Raw genomic sequence first — 22,442 nt, 5'->3', positions numbered from 1 at the left:
GGTGTTACAGGATATGCTTCCAAGTTGCTGCTTAATTTTATCTGTTGCTTTAGACTACCTGTGGGAATGGAACTCTTCCCTGAAGTTCCCTGTAGTCTCCACTACTCTCTTGCTCATTTACTTTATCAACCTATTTGATTTTCTGGTTCTAACTTTATCGAAGTTTTAAATATTATCTCTCCTAAACCAATAAACAGCATGTTGAGATATGATCAGGATGGCTAGAAACTGACAGATGAGTTTGTGGGTAAAAACTAAAATCTGTTTCTCAGGTTGAGTCATTCTTGATCATAATGAATAAATTGATAATTGAAATTAAAGGATGAAGAATTCCTGCTGTCGTACAGTGGGTTAATGATCTGACTTGTCTGTGGCATTGGTGATTGGATCCCCGGCCCAGTGCTGTGGGTTAAAGGATTTGGCTTTCCTGCAGCTGTGGCGTCTGTGGCTCGGGATTTGATCCCTGGCCTGGGAACTTCCGTATGCCTGGGTGTGGCCGATAAAGGGGAAAAAAAAAGGAAATAAAAGGATGAGATGAAATTCAAATCACTGAGTATTTAGGCATCCTATGTGTTGGGTACTACAGTAGAAATTACCACATTGATAATAGAAAAGAAAATTAGCTGCTCAACTTTATGAACTAATACTGAAGAGATCTTTTTACTTGTGATATGGAGCTGTTTTCCAAGAGAGCATTTGGTGACGTAGAGGAAATATAGGCATTTATTCATTTGTCAAACACTTACTGAACCCTACTGTGTACATTGGGCTAGAACTCTGCAGAATATGTGGATGAATCTAGACAGAATTTCAGTGTCATGTAGCATTATATATATATATATATATATATATATATACATGTTACAGAGTTGGGATATCAGAGAATGGTACCTGAAGGTGGTGGCCTTTAAGCAGGACTGCCAAAAAGATTAGGATCTTAATACTTGGAGATGAGACAGTATTTTCCAGGCTGAGTTAAAGTATAGGTGTTTAGGAGATAGTAAAGTGTGTAGTTTGGTTGGAGAACAGGATTGTCACAGAGCTGTTGTTGAAGTTGAGACTGGAAATGGAGACTGAGCAACAGTGTGGCTCTGATTTTTTTATATGCATACTATTTACTAGTTAATTTGCCAGCCATTTTATAAGTAGTATTTCATCTAATCCTCACAGCAGCCCTGTGAAATAGGCACTATTTTTTAATCTCCTTTTTTTCTTTTTATATAATGATTTTTATTTTTTTCATTATAGCTGGTTTACAGTGTTCTGTCAGTTTTCTACTGTACAGCATGGTGACCCAGTTACACATACATGTATAGAGTCTTTTTTCTCACATTGTCATGCTCCATCATAAGTGACTAGATACAGTTCCCAGTGCCACACAGCAGGATCTCATTGCTTATCCATTCCAAAGGCAATAGTCTGCTTCTATTAACCCCAAGTTCCCAGTCCATCCTGCTCCCTCCTCCTCCCTCTTGGCACCACAAGTCTATTTTCCAAGTCCATGATTTTCTTTTCTGTGGAAAGATTCATTTGTGCCATATATCAGATTCCAGATATGTGATATCATATGGTATTTGTCTTTCTCTTTCTGACTTAACTGCACTTAGTGTGAGAGTCTCTAGTTCCATCCTTGTTGCTGCAAATGGCATTATTTTGTTCTTTTTTATGGCTGAGTAGTATTTCATTGTGTATATATACCACATCTTCCTACTTCAATCATCTGTTGATGGACATTTAGGTTGTTTCCATTGTGAAGAGTGCGGCATTGAACATACGGGTGCATGTAATCTCCTTTTTATAGTTAAACTGAGAAATAGAACTAACAATCGGTAGAGAATTAATATGAGTCTAGGCAGTCTAATGCCAAAGTCTGTGTTCTTAGTCTCTGCATATTATATGTGGAAGGCTTTGAATCCTTTTCAATTCCGGGCTGAGAAGTTTGAAATTGATTAACGAGGTAATGGGGAGTCATCAAAAGTTGTTGGCCATATGGTAACATGAAGAAATCTGTACATTAGGAAAGTAAGCCTGGCCATGAATTATAGGAAGAGATGGAGAGAAAGGGGAGATAATGGAGCTATTTCACTCTTTCCGTCCTCACTAGAGCTGGGCCTGGGTCTCTCTGTCCCTCTCTCCCTTCCTTTGGCTCCAGTGTCTACTTGTGTTGTCTGGCACATTTATTTATTTTTAAAAATTTAGTCTTTTTCTACCTTACCTTATTCTAAAAAGAATTTAAGGTGGCTGCCTAGAAGCTCAATAAACATTTGCTGAGTTAATTAATAAATGACCAGAGGTATATATAGCTGTGTACATAAAGGGAGCACTGTCGCCTGGTTGGAAGGAGTAATGCAGCCGTAGAATTTGGTGATAAGCTATATTTTATATATAGACCCTATAAAGCAAAAATTCAGAGCCACATATTTTTTAACTTGTAAAGAATTGTATATTCTATGTCAGAATATAAACAGTCAGGTTCATATTAACTGAATCAGTTAAAAAGCCAAACTCAGAAAGAGAATGGAGTGGTGGTTGTCAGGGGCTGGGAGGTAGGGGAAATTGAAAGATGTTGGTCAAAGGGTATAAACTTTCGGTTGTAATATGGATAAGTTCTGGGGATCTAAGGTACAGCATGAGTGACTGTAGTTAACAGTGCTGTATTGTATACTTGAAAGTTGCTAAAAGAGTGGATCTTGGAGTTCCGGTCGTGGCTCAGTGGTTAACAAATCCGACTAGGAACCATGAGGTTGCGGGTTCAATTCCTGGCTTTGCTTAGCGGGTTAAGGATCCGGCATTGCCGTGAGCTATGGTGTAGGTTGCAGACGTGGCTCGGATTCTGAGTTGCTGTGGCTCTAGTGTAGGCTGGTGGCTACAACTCCAATTCGACCCCTAGCCTGGAAACCTCCATATGCCGCGGGAGCTGCCCTAGAAAAGGCAAAAAGACCCCCCCCCCCAAAAAAAAGAGTGGATCTTAAATGTTCTCATCATACACACAAAAAAATGGTAATTATGTGAGGTGATGGATGTATTAACTAACCTTATTGTAATAATCATTTCAGGATTTAAATATGTATCCATCTCATTGTACACAGTGTTGTATGTCTGTTACATCTCAATAAAGCTAGGGAAAAAACTGTGTCAGTTTTAGTAATATTAATTATCATCAAATTCAGAGAATGTTCATACTTTAAATAGATATTTAGGTTTGCATTTAGCATGAATCAGCTGCAAATCCCCCCCATACACAAAGAAACAACAAATGTTCTTGTTAACCAGCTCCTTTGCTGATACTGAACCTGTTCAGTATTAGTTGCATAATACCATTCATGTACTTTTTCTAAAGATGAGGCAGCAGCAGTCTCTCATAGGAAGAAATACTAAAGTCTTGGAAATTCGTGAACCAGATTTATGTTTTGGATTTTACTCAGGAAAATTGTTCATAAGATTAAGTCCCTTGCCATAACTTTATTTTATTTTATTTTATTATTTTTATGGCTGCACCTACAGCATATGGAAGTTCCCAGGTTAGGGGTCAGATCAGAGCTGCAGCTACAGGCCTACGCCACAGTGACAGCAATACCAGATCCAAGTTGCATCTACAATCTGCAACGCAGCTTGTGGCAACGCCAGGTCTTTAGTCCACTGAGTGAAGTCAGGGATCGAACCCACGTCCTCATGGACACTATGTTGGGTTCTTAACCCACTGAGCCACAACGGGAACTCCTTTTGCCATAATTTTAAATGTTATGTGGAAGTAAGGCTGTGTCCTTTCTATAAAATACAGACTTTAAAAATTCGTACATGGAGTTCCTTTGTGGCACAGCGGTTAAAGATCCAGCATTGCTGCTGCTGTGGCGCAGGTTCCATCTCTGGCCTGGGAACTTCCACATGCTATGGGCATGCCACCCCCTGCCCCCCAAACTAATACGTTTGGAGAAATTCAAAGACACTGGTTAACTACCAAATATCAGTAAAGGTGGGGTGATTTTAGGTAAACCAGCATTTGACTAGACTTAATAAGACAAATTAATAGACCTTAAATAATGGATTTGTTAAATAAACATTATTTCCCATTGTAGATATTAGCTAACAGCAGTGTGTGTGTGTGTGTGTGTGTGTGTGTGTAGTACGTGTGTGTATATATACACACTCGCATGTAAATATCAGTGTGAAGTATATTGATAAAATTTACGTAAGTAAGATTGAATCTAGGTATGCTTCCTAAAGAAAATGAACCTTCAACTGAGTTCTTTTAGATTGTGTTTAACTCTTCAGTGTATGTGGAGAAAACTCATTCAGAAGCATTGCTATCAGAATAATTAAGTGTGGAGAAAAATTTGATTATGAAAGTCAGTGTATGTTGACTGCCTACCACAGCTGAGAGGAGTATACAGTTGATGAGTAGTTAGTTTCAGCCTTCCAGGAAACTAATTCATCTGGGAAAGTGATGTGAACATAAATAGAGAGGAAAGCATGGGTTTTTTTAAAAATTTTTTTGAATTACTCAATGAATTTTATTGCATTTATAATTGTACACAATCATCACAACCAAATTTTATAGTATTTCCATCCCAAACCCTCAGTGCATCTCCCTACCCCCAACCCGTCTCATTTGGAAACCATAAGTTTTTCAGTCTGTGAGTTGGTATCTGTTCTGCAAAGTTCATTGTGTCCTTTTTTTAGATTCCACATGTAAGTGATAGCATTTGATGTTGGTATCTCTGACTGACTTCACTTAGCATGATAATTTCTAGGTCCATCTATGTTACTGCAAATGCCATTATTTCTTTCCTTTTAATGAGTTATATTCTGTTGTGTATATGTACCACATCTTCTTTATCCACTCCTCTGTTGATGGACATTTGTTTCCATGTCTTGGCTATTGCAAATAGTGCTGCAGTGAACATCGAAGTACATGTGTCTTTTCGAGTCATGGTTTTTTCTGGATAGATGCCCAGGAGTGGGATTGCTGGATCAAATGGTAATTCTATGTTTAGTTTTCTGATGAATCTCCATACTGTTTTTCCACAGTGGTAGCATTAATTTACATTCCCACCGACAGTGTAATAGGGTTCCTTTTTCTCCACACCCTCTCCAGCACTTACTGTTTGTAGACTTTTTGATGATGGCCATTCTGGCCAGTGTAAGGTGGTACTTCATAGTGGTTTTGATTTGCATTTCTCTAATAATTAGTGATGTTGAACATCTTTTTATGTGTTTTTTGGCCATCTGTATGTCTTCTTTGAAGAATCATCTGTTTAGATCTTCTGCTCATTTTTTGATGGGGTTGTTCTTTTTTTGGGTATTGAGCTGCAGAAGGTGTTTATAAATTTTGGAGATTAATCCCTTGTCAGTCGCTTCATTTGCAAATATTTTCTTCCATTCTGTGGGTTGTCTTTTTGTTTTGTGTAGGGTTTCCTCTGCTGTGCAGTAATTTTTAAGTTTAATTAAGTCCCCTTTTTTTATTTTTGTTTTTATTGTCATTACTGTAGGAGGCAGATCTGAGAAGATGTTGCTATTGTTTATGTAGGAGAGTGTTTGGCCTATGTTTTCTTCCAAGAGTTTTATAGTATCTGGTCTTATATTCAGGTTTTTAATTCATTTTGAGTTTATTTTTGTGTATGGTATTAGGCAGTGTTCTAATTTCCTTCTTTTACATGTGGCTGTCTAGTTTTCCCAGCACCACATATTGTATATACTTGTATATTCTTGCCTCCTTTGTCATAGATAAGTTAACTGTAGGTGTGTGGGTTTAATTCTGGGCTTTCTATCCTGTTCTACTGATTTATGTTTCTGTCTTTGTGTCAGTGCCATATGGTTTTGATGACTGTAGCTTTGTAGTATAGTCTGAAGTCTGGGAGCCTGATTCCTCCAGCTCCTTTTTTTTTTTTTTTTTTTTTTCCCCAGGATGTTTTTGGCTATTCAGTGTCTTTTGTGCTTCCAAACAAACTTTAAAATATTTTGTTCTAGTTCTGTGAAATATGTCCTTGGTAATTTGATAGGGATTGCATTGAATCCATAGATTGCTTGGGTAGTATAGTCATTTTAATAATATTGACTCTTCCAATCCAGAGGAAAGCATTTAAATGAAATAGTAAGCACTGTGGGAATTCAGGAGAGAGAAAGAGATCACTTCCACTTAGAGGATCAGGGAAGGCTTCATAGAAAAGATGGTATATTAGTTTCCTAGGGCTGCCATAACAAAATGAGTGACTTAAAACAGCAAAAATTTAGTCTCTCATAGTTCTTCAGGCTAGAACCTGAGTGCAGCAGGTCAGTGGGCCATGTTCCCTGAGACTTTGAGTAGAATTCTTCCCTTTGCTTCTTCCTAGCTCCCATTAATCCTTGAAATCCCTTGGTTTGCAACTACATCACTTTAGTTTCTGTCGTTTTCTCTGTATATCTCTGTCTCTGTCCAAATTTTTCTCTTACAAGGACAAATTTGTGTCTTATAAGGACACTATTCATAAGGGCACTAATCATATTGGATTGGGGCCTATCCTACTCCTGTATGACCTCATCTTAACTAATTGCATCTTTAGAGTTCCTATTTCCAAATCAGGTCACATTCTGTGGTACTGGGGGTTAGGACTTTAATGTATCTTTTTTTGGGGGGTGCACAATTCAACTTAAAATGGGTGGTGTGATACAGAAGTATTAAATTAAAATTTACTAAACAAGTGAAAGGGTAAAATTGCAATGAGGTGAGTTAAGGAGAGAAGAACCAAGGGAGTGGCCGACACAGAAAAGCATAAGGAATATTTAGGAAATGAGATAGAGAAGTTTTGTTTGCTGATGTATTGAGGAGTTGTGGGGAGATCAAGCCAGAGTAATTTATTGGGGCCCTAGATGCCAGATCTAGGATATTTGAATGCTGCTGAGTGGGTTGTGTGTGGGAGCAGGATAGCACTGAAGAATTTTGAAATGATGGAAAACTAATTCAAACTTTAGGGAGATTCTGTCATCAGATGATCATGGGTAAGTAGATACCCTGAAGAAAAACAGATATTTAATACACTTAGCCTCCCTCATTTGCCCGTGCCAGTAACTTTTCACCAGGACCATCAAGAAATTCCTCTTAAGTAAAAAACAAAAACAATAACAAATGAGCGTTTTTTTCTTTGGGCATTGAGACGTATGAGCTTTTTAGGGTCTCTATTCTATTCAAAGCCTCTCTGGGTTGAAATATTGATAATCATGTTGTTCAATTTTTTTTTTTTTTTTGCAAACTTTCTTCAAGATCACCTATTTTCCATCCTATTTTTTAATCTCTTGATTTTTCTTTGAACCCTTTTCAGTTTTTCCATATCTTTTTTAAACATGTGGCTAGTGGAAGGAATTGAGGAAGATTAGGTACTACTAAAGCCAATGATATCTTCTTTTTCTATGTCTTGTATGTTGTGAGCCACGCAGGAAGCCCTTCTCTGTCTTCTAAATGATAGTTACGTTGACTTTTGTCCACAGTAGGACTGTATTCAAATTGTGAGTATTCATTCAAAATTGTGGTCAACAGTAGTGCTCAGGTACTTTTCCTTGTTGTGCTCTGGCATTTCTTCCTGATTCTATATTTGCATTGTTTATATTTTCTCTAAGATCGTGTGTGTTCATGAAATTTTTAAAATTATATTTAGGAGTTCCCGTCATGGCGCAGTGGTTAATGAATCCAACTAGGAACCATGAGGTTGTGGGTTCGGTCCCTGCCCTTGCTCAGTGGGTTAACGATCCGGCGTTGCCATGAGCTGTGGTGTAGGTTGCAGACGCAGCTCGGATCCCGCGTTGCTGTGGCTCTGGTGTAGACGGGCGGCTACAGCTCTGATTCAACCCCTAGCCTGGGAACCTCCATATGCCGTGGGAGCGGCCCAAGAAATAGCAAAAAAAGACAAAAAAAAAAAATTATATTTAAATATTATGGACAGACAATTTCCTAGTCATCATATGCACACAGTCTTTTTAAATGTTTTTATTTTTATTTTTTGTTGAAGTATAGTTGATTTACAGTGTTGTGTTAATTTCTGCTGTACATACATTCTTAATATAGTTTTTCATTTGGCATTACACTAATACACTTTTCCACATGTCTATATAGTTACCATTTTTAATGAATATATAATAACCAAAGTTTGAATATTCTCTGTTTATTTGGTATTTGAATGATTTCCAGTTTGGTTTTATATGTGATTTGCAATTCTAAATTATACTGCTATAATAGCTTTTTATAAATCTCCCCCTCCCCCAATTTTTTTCTTGGAATATGTTCCCTAAAATAATTCATTTAGTAAAGATAGCACCTTTTAACCATATTGCTAGATTATTCTTTAGAACAACTACTAGTTTACATTGTTACTAGCTAGTAGTTAGTAATAGATTTTATAGTTTTTTTCTTCTAGTATAATAGTGCTACCTCACAGTTTTGTGGGGGTTTTGATATTTTAAGTGTTTTATTATGAAAACTTTCAAACATATGAAAAAACCGTCCCAGAAATAATAAACACCTTTATTCAGCATGTTTCCATATGCTTAATAATACACTTATCATGTTAAACTTTTAAAAATAAAGACTTCATTGTACTACGCCTTTAAATACTTTAGCATGCGTCTCTTACAAATAACAGCATTCTCCTACATAATCACAACACCATTATCACACCAAACAAAATTATCAGTAATTCCTTAATATTTCTTTTTTCCTTTTTTTTTGTCTTTTTTGGGGCCGCACCCATGGTACATGGAGGTTCCCAGGCTGGGGCTTGAATCGGAGCTGTAGCTGCCGGCCTACACCACAGCCACAGCAACACAGGATCTGAGCCACATCTACAACCTACACCACAGCTCATGGCAATGCCAGATACTTAACCCACTGAATGAGGCCAGGGATCAAACCTGCATCTTCATGGATACTAGTCAGATTCGTTTCCACTGAGCCACAGTGGGAACTCCCAGTAATTCCTTAATATTTCTAACACCAAGTCTGTATTTAAGTTTCTTTAGTTGTCTCTATGATGACTTTTATAGCTGACTTGTTCAAAGTGGAATCTTTTGTCTTTTTTTTTTTTTTTTTTTAAGGACTGTACCTGTGGCACATGGAGGTTCCCAGGCTAGGGGTCGAATCAGAGCTGTAGCCACTGGCCTACACCACACCTCACAGCAATGCTGGATCCTTAACCCACTGAACAAGGCCAAGGATCGAATCCGCATCCTCATGGATACTAGTCAGGTTTGTTAACCACTGAGCCACGACAGGAACTCATCGTAGTGGAATCAAACTAAGAATCATGCATTGCATTTGCATGTTTTTATTTTTGTAGGCTTTTTTAAAAAAATCTAGAACAGTTCCCATATCTTATCTGCTCCCTACCTTTTTTTTTTTTTTTTTGTCTTTTTGCTATTTCTTGGGCCGCCCCTGCGGCATATGGAGGTTCCCAGGCTAGGGATCAAATCGGAGCCATAGCCATCGGCCTACGCCAGAGCCACAGCAACTCGGGATCCGAGCCGCGTCTGCAACCTACACCACAGCTCACGGCAACGCCGGATCGTTAACCCACTGGGCAAGGGCAGGGACCGAACCCGCAACCTCATGGTTCCTGGTCGGATTCGTTAACCACTGCGCCACGACGGGAACTCCTGCTCCCTACCTTTTCTTTCCCTTTTTTTTTTTTTTTTTTTTTTTTTTTTTTTTTTTTTTTTTTAAAAACATGGCACTGATTTGCTGAGACCAAAGCAGTTTTCTTGTTGAATGTCCCACATCCTGGATATATCTGATTGATTTCTTTGTGGCATTTAACTTATTCCTTTATTCCTTGTATTTCCCTAAACTGGAAGGTTTAAGACTTGATTAGATTCTAGTTAAACATTTGGCAAAAATATTTAATAAATATTCTTTACTTTGCACCATATTGCGAGGTGCATAAATGTCTGGTTTTCCCACTGTTGATGATAACATCAGTCATAGGGTTAATATTGTGACTGCTGGATCTCTCCATCATGAAGTTGCATTTTATTTCTTTTCTGACTAGCAGAAAACGAATATTAAAGTGACAAGTATTTTTCAATCTTATCTGAACTAGCTTTTTCATATCATTTGACCATTTGTTCAGTGTAGATTTGATATTTTCCTTTTAAATTTGTACTATGTGCTTAAAAATTTTATAGTGTAACAAAGAGTGGTGCATTGTTATAAAGGATAAATTTCAAGATTCTGATGTAGCTAACTTAAATATAATTTAACCAAAAAAATACATATTGCAAATATATAATAGGGAGCATTTCTTTGACAGAATTTTATGGTGAGTCATGTTTGCTTTTTGAAAAAACATTCTAAGCAGGCAATACTAAGAAACATAAAGCTCTTAATTAAAAAACTTATTTTTTTTGAAATGGAGGTAAATCCTGAATTCATAGGTGTTGTTTACAAACCTACCCAAAAAACACTCAGAATTTATTTTTGTTTCTTGTCTTCTGAGTGTTTCATTTGGCTGACTTTTGTATACTAATGCTGTATCAATTTTAATAGCTATTTTTTTCTGTCACTTCCATTATAGACTTTTTTTTTTAAATTCTGTTTCTTTTCTGTTACAAATTATACTCAAATAGGATTTTCCTTTCAAACCACAAAAGCAGTGTAGGCTTAATGAAACAAGCTGGGCCTCATCTGAGATGCATAAAGCCAACCATCTACTCCTCTCCAGTTCCTGTCCTCCAGCATGCCCAAGTATACTAGCCCAGTATGATTCTTCCATATCTTTCTCTATGCTCTTAGAAACACAGATATACATACTGACTTATTTCTCTCCTTTTTTGGGTAAGATTTTCATGATGCCATTCACATTATTCTATAGCTTCTGGTTTTTTTGCTTTATAGTATTTCATAATTTTCTTCTATATCATTAAAGAGATATTCATTTTTTTACTTGCTGCATAATGCTCCATTTATGTAGGTTTCTCTCAGTGACATTTAGGTTGTTTCTGATATTTTTCCATATCATAAACAGTAGGCATCTTTATGCATATATCTTTAAGAAATGAAGCTTTTACTTTTGTAGAATAAATTCCCAAATATGAGTTAAAAAGTAGGCTTATTTCAATATTATGCCAGGTTACTTTCCATAAAGATGGTTGCAGTTCTTATTCCCACTGGCACTGGATAATAGGTATCTTCAGTTTTTGCCTGTCAGCTGGGCGAAAAGTATTTTATTTTAGTTTTCATTTCCTAATAAATTGAATACACTTATTGTCCAATTTGCATTCCACATTTTGGATATTGCCTTTTCCAATCCTCTATCTTATTTTTCTCTTGGGTTGTTAATTTTTTAATTTTTTTTTTTTTTTTGTCTTTCGGCCTTTTCTAGGGCTGCTTCCCATGGCATATGGAGGTTCCCAGGCTAGGGGTCGAATCGGAGCCGTAGCCACCAGCCTATGCCAGAGCCACAGCAATGCAGGATCCGAGCCGCATCTGCAACCTTCACCACAGCTCACAGCAACGCCGGGTCCTTAACCTGCTGAGCAAGGCCAGGGATCGAACCTGCAACCTCATGGTTCCTAGTCGGATTCATTAACCACTGCGCCACAACGGGAACTCCTAATTTTTTAATTTTTAATCAATTTGTGAGTGCTTTTGTTTATTTAGTATTAATCCCTTTTTTTGTCATGGCCCAAATATATTATCCCAGTCTTTCATTTGTCTTATGACTTTGTGGTTCCTTTGACATACAGGCTGTATTATCTAATCATGTCTGTCAGTCTTTTTATTTATGATTTCTAGGTTCATCTCTTGCTCACCACCACTCCACTGAAGTTAATTTGTCTAAATTTTTTTCTATTTTTTTTTTGTTTTATTGTTAATTTTTAACTTTAATTTTGTTTTTCTCTTCTTCGCAACTTGGGCAGAGATTTATTTCTTTGTTCTTTAATATAAACATTTCTTATTAAACCTGTTTATTATGCCATTGAATTTCTTCTGATCAAAAAATTATCTCTTGGAGTTCTCATTGTGACTCAGCAGAAATGAACCTGACTGGTATCCATGAGGATGCAGGTTCAATCCTTGGCCTCACTCGGTGGGTTAAGGATCTGCTGTTGCTGTGAGCTGTGGTGTAGGTCACAAATGTGGCTCGGATCCAGCGTTGCTTTGGCCAGTGACAGTAGTTCTGATTTGACCCCAGCCCGGGGAACCTCCATATGCAGTGGGTGTGGCCCTAAAAAAAAAAAAGACGAAGGTAAATTTTTTTTTTTTTAAGTTTTTTAGTTTTTTTAAGCCCGCACCACCTGCACCATATGGAGGTTCCCAGGCTAGGGGGTCAAATTGGAGTTGTAGCTGCCAGCCTACAGCACTCAGGATCCAAGCTGCATCTGTGACCTACACCATGGCTCATGGCAACACCAGACCCTTAACCCACCCAGCGAGGCCAGGGATCGAACCTGCATCCTCATGGATACTGGTAAGGTTTGTTTCCACTGAGCCATGGCTGGAAGTCCCAAAAAATTACCTCTTTTTCATTGTTTGGGAATTAAGCGTAGTATTGGATTTTCTAGTTTTTAAATACCCTCTTTTGAAGAAGTGCTTTTCTGGTTGTCCCAAGTCAATTTGAATGCTCTACCTATGCTTAAAAATGTTAATGTATTCACCTAATAACAGTTCTGTCTGCAGGTTTGCCAAGTGTATTCATCTGGGTCATCAGTAATGATTAAATGGTAGCCACAGGCCTTGAAAGCTGATCTAAGACTTCAGCGTTTGATTTTTTTTTTTTTTTTTTTTTAGTGACAGTTGTAAGAGCGTTAAAAAAGGGGGGGGCGTGCTGACAAATTTATCTGTGAACACTTGAATACACTTGGCTCTCCATGTCCATGAGTTCCGCATCTGCAGATTCAACCAACCAGAGAATGAAAACATTTCCAGAAAAAAAAAAGAATTCCAGAAGGTTCCAAAAAGTAAAACTTGAATTTGTCAAGGTTACAAACTATGTTGTATTTACAGCTGTTTACGTATCATTTACATTGTATTAATGGTAGTATCAGTAATCTAGAGATGATTTATAGATATGGGTAGGATGTACTGTTAATATACAAATACCTTACCATTTTATGTAAGGGACTTCAGCATCTGCCGGTTTTGTTGTGTTGGGACTGAAAGTCCTGGAATCAGCCCCATGGATTCCAAGGTATGTCTGTATGTTAAGACAATGGAGAAGAGGAAACATTGGCGGACTCTTAGAATGATGGCCTAAATACTTTTGTAATTTGGAGCCCAGATTTCATGATTTGAGTTTCATGTTGGAAACTTAATAGAGAAAGAAGGTCATTGTTCTCTAAAGTTTTTTCTTAAGGCAAGACAACATTCATTATCACTGTATGACATACTTCTCTGTGCTTTTAAGACGAAGTACTGGGAGTTCCTGTCGTGGCTCAGTGGAAACAAATCTGACTAGTATCCATGAAGACGCAGGTACAATTCCTGGCCTTGCTCAGTGGTTAAGGATCTGGCGTTGCTGTGAGCTGTGGTATAGGTTGCAGACGCAGCTCAGATCTGGCATTACTGTAGCTGTGGTGTAGGCGGCAGCTGTAGCTCTGATTCGACCCCTAGCCTGGGAACCTCCCTATGCTGTGGGTGTGGCCCTAAAATATATATAAAATAAAATGAAGTACTTCCTTTCTAAAGAAGTGTTGTATGTCAGGATTCCCGTCGTGGCACAGTGGAAACGAATCGAACCATGAGGTTTCGGGTTCGATCCCTGGCCCTGCTCAGTGGGTTAAGGATCTGCTGTTGTCTCGACCTGTGGTGTAGGTCACAGATTCGGCTTGGATCTGGTGGTATTGTGCCTGTGGCGTAGGCTGGCAGCTGTAGCTCCAATTAGACCCCTAGCCTGGGAACCTCCATATGCCTCGGGTGCGGCCCTAAAACAACCACAACAAAAAAGAAGTGTCATATGTGAGGTGAAAGACTTCCCAACTACTAAGAAGCTTTGGATAAATTGTTTGCTCAGGCCCTAAGTTTGTGTGTTCCATGAGAGTATTGGACCAGATGATTACTAAGGGCTCTCTAACACTGCTCAGAGTCTCATCAAGTCATTTTTGGGGATTTTTTAAAATTCTTGGATTGTAGGATTTGGTCAGCTTTTCCATGTCATTTGTATATTACAGCATGGATTAAAACACTAGTATTCCAAACTTGCGTTTTTTTTTTTTTTTTTTTTTGATGGAAGCTTTATTATAAATGAAAGAACATAGTGGTTCACAATTAGAACATAATGTTTATAAAGCAGTTTTCCTCTGAATTTTACTTTATCCACTTACTGTGATGTCTAACAAGATGGGGAAAATCTCACTGAACCTCCTACTTATTCTGTTGATTTATATTTGCTTAGTTAAAATTATTACCTGCTGTTGACCCTTGAACAGTGTGGTCTGACTCTGCCAGTCCAATTATATGAAGTTTTTTTTTTTTTCAATTAATACATACAAACATCCCTGCAGTTGGAGCCCCTAACTCCTGCATTGTTCAAGGGTCAACTGTGTTAGGATGAGTAGTTTTAGGAATTTCAGACTTTATATTTCACAGATTTATCTTTTGTTTCTTTAACTAAAATGTCAGGATTGAAGTTTTAAGGTATAATGTTAATGTTCCCTAATCTCTTAAATTGTCCATTATCCCTACCAAGAGCAAACCAGGGGGGTTACAGTAATGAAATGCCAGTCTCAGCAGGCAATTTGGTGATCTTTTCGGGGCACTGTGATTTGGCTGGAGATTTGCATATATTTTCCCTTGGGATTCCTGGATTTGGGAACAGAAAGCATGTAATAGTTTTTTAAGAATCTTACTAGAGACTGTAGGGAGGATAGGATTGGATCTTAACATTAGTTGTGTCATGGCAAATAGACATTTCACATTTAACTATTTATTCATATACTTTTTAAATGCTGTATAAATTACCCTAAAACATTTAAGGTTGTGTAGTTAGAAGGCCAACTTAAAATTTTAAAGTAGTATAGGTGTAATACCAGATCTAGAGATTCATGAAAATGCTATTTAAATCATCTATTGCACACATTTTTTGTTTCTTTTTTTTTTTTTTTTTGTCTTTTTGTTGTTGTTGTTGTTGTTGCTATTTCTTGGGCCACTCCCGCGGCATATGGAGGTTCCCAGGCTAGGGGTCGAATCGGAGCTGTAGCCACCGGCCTACGCCAGAGCCACAGCAACGCAGGATCCGAGCCGCGTCTGCAGCCTACACCACAGCTCATGGCAATGCCGGATCGTTAACCCACTGAGCAAGGGCAGGGATCGAACCCGCAACCACATGGTTCCTAGTCGGATTCGTTAACCACTGTACCATGACGGGAACTCCCCATTTTTTGTTTCTTATGTAGTAACTTCAAGAGCAAGAAGGTGTTTAGCAGAGTGCCTGGTACATAGTAGGTGGTTGGTAAAGGGAGGCTGAACAAATGTATCCATTGAAAGTATTTAAATTATAGTAAAATTATGCAAAAAATTATGAGGGCATTCTCTACATATATATTTTCCATTAAAAGAAATGACATGTGGAGTTCCCTCTGTAGCACTGCAGGTTAAGGTGTTGTCTCTTTGGTGGTACAGGTTCGATCCCCAGCCTGGTGCAGTGATCCTGTGTTGTCACAGATGTGACGTAAGTTGCAGCTGAAGCTTGGATTTGATCCCTGGCCCAGGAACTTCCATATGCTGCAGATGTGGTCATTAAAAAAAAAAAAAAAAAAAAAAAAAAAAAAAAAGGAGGAAAGGCTTATGCTCTCTAAGTCTGAAATGATCTCAAAATATAAAGTTTAAAACAAAACAAAACTCAGTTCCCGTCGTGGCTCAGTGGTAACAAACCTGACTAGTATCCAAGTGGACATGGGTTTGATCCCTGACCTTGCTCAGTGGGTTAAGGATCTGGCATTGCCATGAGCTGTGATATAGGTCACAAACGTGGCTCAGATCCTATGTTGCTGTGGCTGTGGCATAGGCCAGCATTTGCAGCTCCAGTTCAACCCCTAGCCTGAACTTACATATGCCTCGAGTGTGGCCCCCAAAAGACAAAAATTAAATTAAAGAGGGTACCTTAAAAAAAAAAAAAAAACTTATACAAAAAAAAGGGAAGTCTCATGGTGGTGATGGTAAAGTATCGAGGGTATGGTTATTCGCCATGTTTAGAGAGGAAGATGTTTTGTACCAAGAGAGCAAATCTAGGAGATCTGTATTTGATAAAAGCCGAAGACTATGCTTATATTTATGAGGCAGATACCAGCGGAATTCCAGGAGTCTTATTTTACAAAGCAACTTGAAACATTTGAATAGAGATATTATTTGCTAAAGTAAAAGCATGTAGAATAATAATTAAATTTTCTGATAAATAGTCCTTAAGTTTTTAAGTGAACCGTAATTTATTTACACACTAGAATACTACACAACTTACTTTTAATTATTTTTATTTTTTCCATTATAGTTGGTTTACAGTGTTTATCAATTTCTACTGTACAGCAAAGTGACCCAGTCACACATATATATACATTCTTTTTCTCACATTGTTCTCCATCATGTTCCATCATAAGTGACTAGATATAGTTCCCTGTTCTATACAGCAGGATCTCAAGTTTTCTTAAGCCTGGAAGGAAACTGCAGTTCTCTGTTCAGCTCTAGCTTAATGATCCATCCTCTCATTTTATAATTTTAAGAATCTATGGCGGAGTTCCCGTCGTGGCGCAGTGGTTAACGAATCCGACTAGGAACCATGAGGTTGCGGGTTCGGTCCCTGCCCTTGCTCAGTGGGTTAACGATCCGGCATTGCCGTGAGCTGTGGTGTAGGTTGCAGACGCGGCTCGGATCCCGCGTTGCTGTGGCTCTGGCGTAGGCCGGTAGCTACAGCTCCGATTCGACCCCTAGCCTGGGAACCTCCATATGCCGCGGGAGCGGCCCAAGAAATAGCAACAACAACAACAAAAAAGACAAAAGCCAAAAAAAAAAAAAAAAAAGAATCTATGGCACAGAGAAATTGTACCCTGCCCCAAATCATACAACTTTGTGGGAAGGTCACAACTGTAATTTGGGGCACACTCATCCTGCATGTTTAGCCATGCTCTTTTTCCATTGTTACCCTGTTGTTATAAATGATGCTAGTCTGATCTCAAGGTATATCCAGTTAATTTTACTACTAATCACTTGACATTTATATTAAAAACATAAAAAATGGGTACTGCAGTTAGGAAATCATTGGATGAGTGTTAGGCTTTATTTAATTTCCTTATATGGATGGTGCAGCAGCTGTGGTGGTACACAGTTGTGAACCCACAACATCTGCGTTTTCCATTTATTTGTTTACTTTGTTTTTTGCAGTTGTCATTTGTAATAAATTTTTTTTTAGAGTATAAATATGAGAGTAAATGTTAAATTTAAAAGTTTAATATTATTAGCATATTTACAGTTTTATAACAGAAAGAGCAGGAAAATGACAAGAAGGATTAAGTCTGTAGCTAACTACACATGTGCCTTAGGGCAAATCATGTAACATCTGTGGGACTGCCTCTGCTACCTTCTTTTTTTTTAATTACTTAATGAATTTTATTACATTTATAGGTGTACAAACGATCATTACAACCAAATTTTATAGCATGTCCATCCCAAACCCTAATGCATCCCCCTACCCCCAACCTGTGTCATTTGGAAACATAAGTTTTTCAAAGTCTCTGAGTCAGTATCTGCTCTGCAAAGAAGTTCATTGTGTCCTTTTTTTAATTTTTATTTATTTATTTTTTGTTTCTGTAGGGCCGCACCCACAGCATGTGGAGGTTCCCAGGCTAGGGGTCTAATCAGAGCTACAGCTGCTGGCCTCTGCCAGAGCCACAGCAACACCAGATCCAAGCTGTGTCTTTGACCTACACCACAGGCAACGCCGGATTCTTAACCCACTGAGCGAGGCCAGGGATCGAGCCTGCAACCTCATGGTTCCTAGTTGGATTCACTGTGTCCTTTTTTTTAGATTCCACATGTAAGTGATAGCATTTGATGTTGGTGTCTCATTGTCTGACTGACTTCACTTAGCATGATAATTTCTAGGTCCATCCGTGTTGCTGCAAATGCCATGATTTCTTTCCTTTTAATGGCTGAGTAATATTCTATTGTGTATATTAGAGTCCTTCAGGGGTTCTGCCCAGGGCAAGTGTCTCTGTTTTTAATATTTGTTAATTGAAGTATGGCACACATAATGCAAAGTACACAGTTCATTAGGGATGATGAATTATAAAGTGAACACAGAACGCACTGCTGTTGTGTTTTGAAAAAGCTTCTTTGGTGATTATGATAAGCTTTCCTTTAAAAGAAATCACTGGACTTGAGGCTGTAGGTAATCTCATGTCTTTTACAGTTCTTTTCTAGAGAGAAATCAGCAGAAACAGTGGTAGAAGAAATATGACCAGTCACAGAAACTTGTCTTGAATAGGTTTATTGGGCTTATATATTAAGTCTTTTCTTCTGATATTTTTCTTCTTCCTCTTTGCCTTTTTTTCTTTCTGTCTAGGTCCTGGATGGAATGGAGAGGGGTCCTACTGAACCTCTGTCTTTTCTGAGAGTGGTCAGAGTGTTCTTAAACAGGTCTGTTGATTCTATAGTATACAAATGCAAGTTTTTGAATTATAAAAGATTTGGTTTCAACCTAAACAAAAGATTGAATTAGAAATAGACTTCACTTTTTAAAAAAGAAAGTGTTTTTATTTCATTGTCCACAGAGTATTTTACTTTGGCAAGCTGAATTTGGCCTGTGGATTGAACTCTGAGTGACTAAATAAGATCTGCTTAGTAGGAAAGCAGTTGAATCAACCTTTATTAGTTATGTTGAATATATGTAGTATGGAAGAATTCTTTATTGGTTCCATGGAAAGTACCAAGAAAAGATAAAAAGGTGAATATCTCAGTTGTCTGTGATTCTGTCTAAGAAGGAAAGTAATTATTTGGCCTCTTTCTAATATTCTCAGAATTTATAACATTGGAGAAAAACAATCAAAGCTACCTTTACCTTGCAAATCTCTGATTCAGGGAAGGGCATGTATATATTGGTTTGGTTTTGTTTACTTTTCATCTCCCTCTTTCTGTGTCACCATGAATGAACTTTATCATTATTCAGACAGATAAAAACTCATGTTTAGTAATTTCCGAAACTTGTCTTTACATTGGAATCACCTCTGGAGCTTTGTAAAGTACCGATGCCTTTGTCCCCTTTCCCCATCACACCCTTCACTCCAGATTGTGATGTAATTGGGGGTATGGCCTAGGAATTTTTAAAAGATCCTAAAGTGATCCTGCTCTTTGGTGATTCCCAAGGTGCAGACAAGGTTGGGAGTCACTGCTCTAGCTAGTTAAAGCAGATCTGGCTACTACACAACTTGTGACTTTTTTTGCGTAAATATTTGAATAAATACATAAATAAGCAGATAAATATTTTGATTTAAGTATCCTGTACTTTAAACCTAAGTTCTTACTAGAATGTAAGCTACATAAGAGCAGGTAGCATGTCTCCATTTTCCTCAATATTATATCTTTATCATTTAGAACAACACCTGGCATGTATTGTACGGTTAAATACTTGTTGAATGAATGAATGAACCTGTCAAAGTATGCTTTTACCTAATATTTGAGTGGTCCGAGATATAGAGTGGAAGTGAAGAGCTCAGCCTCTGTAACTGACTGGGCTCCAGTCACAGTTCTGTTACTTTCTAGCTATATGTGACCTTAAGTTACTTCTCTGAGTGTCCTTATTTGTATAATGGGGGTAACAATCTATTTTGTGGGCTTATTGGGGGGACTAATTTAGGTAAAAATCCTGAGTGCTTAAAACAGTGCCTGGTGAATAGTAGTGTTCTATAACTTTTAGGTATGGTAGAGTTCAAGACACTCAGAATTCTCTGTAATAGTTATTCTGGAGTAATTTAACTATAGGATGTTGTGTGAGGCTAAGGTAGAATAATGGAACAGCTAAATTAGATGTAGTTAAAGGCTTGACAAAGAAGATGACTTTTTTTTTTTTTGGTCAACTTAATGAGATATAATTTATATACAATAAACTACCTCCATTTAAAAGTGAAACATGTTTCACTGAGCTTTGACAGATATATTTATTAGTTTACAGTATTTGTTATGAAACTGCTGCCCCAAGCAAATTACAGAAAACTTCCACCTTCCTAAATATTCCTTATATTCCTTTGCAGTTTGTTCCATTCAATGCCTCCATCCATATATTGCTTTTCATTTTCTAGAATTTTATGTAAATGCATTCATACACTATATTCTTTTTTGTGTCTAGCTCTTTCACTCAGCAGAATGATTTTTGGTACTTATCCATTTGTTGCATGTATCAGTGGTTCATTCCATTTGAGTGTGGAGTAGTGTTTTGTTGTATGGATATAACATGCTTGTTTATTCACATGTGATAGACATTTGAGTTGTTTCCAGGTTTTGATGATTGTGAATAAAGCTACTGTAAAGCATTTTTGTACAAGTCTTTGAATAGACATATTTTCACTTATTTTTTAGGAAATCCCTAGCAGTACTGCTGGGTTATATGGTATATCTAATTTTTTTTTAAATCTAACTTGTAAAAAAACTGCCAAACCATTTAAAAGGAGGTGAACTTTCAGCAGGATTTCCAAGGAAGGTACTGTTAGTTATCTGTTGTTGCATGACAAACTGCACAAATTTAGCAGCTTATAACAGCAGACATTTTTTTTTCCTTTTTACCACTGCACCTGTAGCATACGGAAGTTCCTGGGCTAGGGTTTGAATTGGAGCTGCAGCTGCTGGCCTACACCCAAGCCACAGCAATAATGGATCCAAGCTGTGTCTGTGACTTAGACTGCAGTTTGCAGCAACACTGGATCCTTTACCCACTGAGCAAGGGCAGGGATCGAAACCCGCATGCTCACAGATACTATGTCGGGTTCTTAACCTGCTGAACCACAATGGGAACTCCATAATAAACATTTATTATGGCACAATTTCCATGGGTCAAGAATCTAGGTACAGCTTAGATGGGCCCTCTGTTTCTGGGTCTCTTACAGTCAGCAGTCAAGGTGTCAGCCAAGAGTGGAGTCTCATCTCAGTGCTTAACTGAAGAAGGATTTGCTTCTAAGCGTAATTGGTTGTTGGCAGAATTAACTTCCTCAAGGGATGTTAGATTAAAGGCCTTGGTTTCTCACTGGCTGTTTGGCTGAGGCTGTTGTCAGTTCCCTTGCCTTGTGGCCTCTCCAACATGGCAAGCTGAGAAGGCAATAGAGTCTCCTAGGGAGATGGAAGCCTTATCCTTTTATAAACTAATCATGGACGTGCCGTCCCATCACCTTTGCCATATTCTGTTGATTAGGAGTAAGTCACTAGGCCAGCCCACACTTGGGAATGGAAGGCAGGGGAGATTACACTAGGGCTTGAATTCCAGGCAACTGAGATAATTGGTGGCCATCTTAGAAGTCCATCTACCACAGAAGACATGGCTTAGTGCCAAACTGGAACTAGATAGGACATTAAGAGGTGTGGAGAGATGGTTAGGAGTAGCTTGTAAATTTTTCCTTACCGTCCTTGTATCAAACCATGTATCTTTCTTTCTTCTGTCACATCAGCTTCTCTCCTCTTCAAGAACAGAGACATAACACAAAGGTCATTCTCATAAGGAGGTTTTAATCTTGAGTAGGTTTTGGGTGTGTGTTTTTTTAAAAAAGATTCAGTTAAGGCCTGTCCCTGTACTACTTAGCATTTCTATATGTTTTTGATTTTGTTTTTTAATTTTATGGCCGCACCTGTGGCATATGGAAGTTCCTGGGCATCTGTGGCAATGCCAGATCCTTTAACCCACTGCACTGGGCCTGGGATCAAACCTGAGAGTGACCCATGCTGCTACAGTTGGATTCTTAACCCACTGGATCACAGCAGAAACGTGTGTGTGTGTGTGTGTTCTCCTTTTTAGGGCCGTACCTAAGGCATATGGAAGTTTTCAGGCTAGGAGTCAAATCCGAGCTACAGCTGTCAGCCTATGCCACAGCAACACAGGACCCAAGCTACATCTTCGCCCTATGCTGCAGCTTGCGGCAATGCTGGATCCTTAACCTGCTGAGCGAGGCCAGGGATTGAACCTACATCCTCATGGATACTAGTTAGATTCTTAATCTGCTGAGCCACAGCAGGAACTCCTATATATGTATTTAAAAAAAATTTTTTTTTGTCATGGAAATTGAGACAGATACAGAAGTAAAGTACTATCATGAACCCCTCATACACCTTTCACCCAGCTTCAACAATTTATTGTTTCCTAACCTTATATGTATAATTTACATACAATAAAATGTGCTAATTTTTGGCATACAGTTTGTATTTTGACAAATGTATATATCCCCACAATCAAGGTATAGAACATTTTCATTCCAAAGGTACCTTATGCACCTGTGAAATTGGCCTCCACCCCAGT

The 22,442-nt window shown here is 38.1% G+C and overlaps 1 protein-coding gene across 9 annotated transcripts in view; it reads left to right on the top strand.

Annotated features, from left to right (window-relative positions):
- The window catches only part of NCOA6 (nuclear receptor coactivator 6), a 107,621-nt gene that overhangs the window by 5,285 nt on the left and 79,894 nt on the right, over positions 1-22,442 (top strand). For 5 of the 9 annotated variants that reach the window (XM_021078293.1, XM_013985296.2, XM_021078294.1 and 2 more), the window contains exon 2: positions 18,513-18,586. The exons of the other annotated variants lie outside the window; for them this stretch is intronic. The gene's annotated coding sequence lies outside the window, so the exon portion shown is untranslated. The remainder of the gene's footprint in view (positions 1-18,512; positions 18,587-22,442) is intronic. 9 annotated transcript variants of the gene reach the window in all.

This window comes from Sus scrofa, chromosome 17 (assembly GCF_000003025.6).
Source record: "Sus scrofa isolate TJ Tabasco breed Duroc chromosome 17, Sscrofa11.1, whole genome shotgun sequence".
NCBI lineage: Eukaryota > Metazoa > Chordata > Mammalia > Artiodactyla > Suidae > Sus > Sus scrofa.
Note: the sequence above shows the minus strand (reverse complement) of the source record. Positions and strands in the feature narration are given on the sequence as shown.